General features: G+C 53.8%; 1 non-coding gene across 1 annotated transcript; it reads right to left on the minus strand.

The window, feature by feature from the left end:
- Positions 1 to 438: 438 nt before the first annotated feature.
- On the minus strand, positions 439 to 544 carry LOC118992703 (U6 spliceosomal RNA). The gene has a single exon (XR_005067703.1). It is a non-coding gene; the product is annotated as a U6 spliceosomal RNA (small nuclear RNA).
- Positions 545 to 2,615: the final 2,071 nt, after the last annotated feature.

Consider the following 2,615-nt stretch of genomic DNA (forward strand, 5'->3'; position numbering starts at 1 on the left):
TCCATTTCTGTGGTTCTGTTTCTGTTTTATTTTGTGAATTTAAGAACATTATCCAGAGAAGGGGCCCACAGGCTGCACCAGGCGACGCCAAGGCTCTGGCGTGTGCCTGGAGCAAAAGCCCTCGATGTAGGTCTGCCTGCTGTATTCTGCAAGATACCTGTATTTTAAAAATGGATCCTGCTTTTTTTAAGGACTACATTCCAGTTACATAATAAAATTGAGCCCTGGCTGGTGTGGCTCAGCGGACTGAGTGCCGGTGGCCAGGGAAGTGAAATGTCATCGGTTCAATTCCCATTTGGGACACATGCCTGCGTCGTGGGCCAGGTCCCCAGCTGGGGCCATGCAGCCGATCAATGTTCCCTCCCTTTCTTTCTCCTCCCCTTCCCTTCTCTCTAAAAATAAATTATATATATATATAATTAAATTATATATATATAATTTAATACAGAACGCTTCACAAATTTGCGTGTCATCCTTGCACAGGGTCCCTGCTAATCTTTTCTGTATCGTTCCAACTTAGTCTATGTGCTACCGAAGCGAGCACAACTAAATAAAATCTTAGAAAAGAAGAAAGTTGAACACTGATCTTGTTATTTTATTTAAGCAAGTGAAATTCAACTCCCCACCATCACTGCACAGGGACCCATCTACCGCTCTCCAGCCGAACACTCTGTCTGTGAGCAGGAGAATCTTTCCCCAACAGGTACTTGAGTTGTTGCACTGAGAAATGGCCTGGAGCCCTCGGCACGCGTTTCTTCATACCATGTGTGCTTTCCGTAATTACTCTGGGCCCTGCGCCCTAAGAGCGCCAGTTAAGGGACAGAGGGTTTTTTGGCTAGAAAAGAGGCTGGTGGTGGAGGTCTGCAGGGGAGAGGATGGGGGACAGCTGTCTTGCTTTGATGAAGGGTGGCCCTTGTGTTCCTGCACACAGCTCTGAAAGTCCAGCAAAGACACAGGTTTGGAATCAGGGTGGCCGGGAATGACCAGCTAGTCTCTGTTCTCTCCTTGCAGCTTCCTTCTTCTGCTCAGCACTTCCCCTCTCTGGGGTCCCGGGTCCTCACACTGGCCCCCCTCTCTCTCCTGTCAAAATGTGCTCTGAGAGAGAGAGGATGGTGATGAGGAGGGAGGGGCAGTCCTGACACAGGGGCTGGGGCTGGGGCTGCTCAGGGCACTGGGGGACACATTCCTGCACTTCCTTGAGTCTTGGTTCCTCTGCTGCAAAACAGGCGTGATTCTGTCTGCTCTCACTGACACGGACTGAATGAGATGGTAGAGGGAAATCATTTATAGTTCTAAGTCACAGTGATCGCCCACTCACTCACACCAAGGTTTAAGCAACTGACAAAGCTTCAGGGTGGCTTTTCCCAGTAGGCTTTGTATTTAAACTGGGAATCAGGTCTTGCTTCCTTTCCAGGGGTGAGCTCTCCCTTCACGGGAAGGGGAGAAACAGAGGGTTGGACAGAATCCTGGCCTCCCCCACCCCCCCGCCCTCTGTTTGGCCTTGGGCAAGACGGTTCACTTCTCTGAGGTTCAGTTTATCCTCTGTTAGGTGGAGATAATGACAGGATCCAGACCCAGTGCTGTAAGGATTCAGTAAAATCCTGTGTGAAGAGCATCCAGCCAGAGCTTTGAGGAGCAATATCCGAAAAGCATTTGTTAATGAACATGATCCTGATCACTCAGGATTTAAATACTGAGTGAGCAAAGAGGCCATGAGTAGTGAAGGCAGACTGGGCGGGCCTAAGGGCTAGTGGGATAAGGGGACTGACGGAAGGAAGGCAGAGCCCTCCCCACCCCCGACCCCACCACCGCATGGCTTCCTACTGACATGGAGGAGGTTCCTCTCGGCCTGGCGGCCTGGCCCTGGCGCTGGAGTGAGAGCACCCAGCCTCCTCATGGCCTCCCCCGGGGCGCTGACCTCACACTGCAGGGTCAGCCGGCCAGGCCCTGGCTGGGCTCTGCGACCTCCCTCAGTCCCTTGGGTTCGGGAGGCCGGCCTGCTGCCAGGCCTGCTGCTCAGCTGCACTGGCTCCCTCGGCCAGGCCTGGAGGCTGGGGATGGAGGGCCCCGGAGTGGAGTTGCCTCCTCAGTGAGACCCAGAGTCTCCCCACTGCCCAGATGGCTCCTCACAAAATGAGCAAATCTGAAACTGATAGAGACAGAGGAGAGTAGGAACCAGGACCCAAAATGAGGAGCTAAAACTGAGAGGGAAGGGGCACCTGGGCAGGACAGGCCAAGTGCAGACAGAGCTCCGGCTCTCCTCAGAGTTGACTCCAGGCGCCTAGGTGCTTGGTCTCACACTTGTGAGCCCCTGCAGGCCTGCCCTTCCTCTTTCCCTTCCCTCCACCGCCCTCCCCCCACCCCCAAGCCAGCAGCTCTCCTCCATCTCATACCTCCCCAGGGCTGGCATTACCCAGGATGACCTTCCCCTTCACATGCACCAGAACATTAGAGCCGGTGCTGCGCCTGGGAAGGACTGGCCTGGTGGTGGGGGTGGGAGCAACTCAGGACTCACCCCTGGGTTTGCCCACAGAGGCCCATACTCACTGCTTCTGACCAGGAGGTTTTAAGCATTGTTTCTAAAGCTTCGGCCATTCGTGAATCACTTTCCAGAC

Source organism: Sturnira hondurensis, unplaced genomic scaffold (genome assembly GCF_014824575.4).
Source record: "Sturnira hondurensis isolate 20B ecotype Veracruz unplaced genomic scaffold, ASM1482457v3 Scaffold0008196, whole genome shotgun sequence".
NCBI lineage: Eukaryota > Metazoa > Chordata > Mammalia > Chiroptera > Phyllostomidae > Sturnira > Sturnira hondurensis.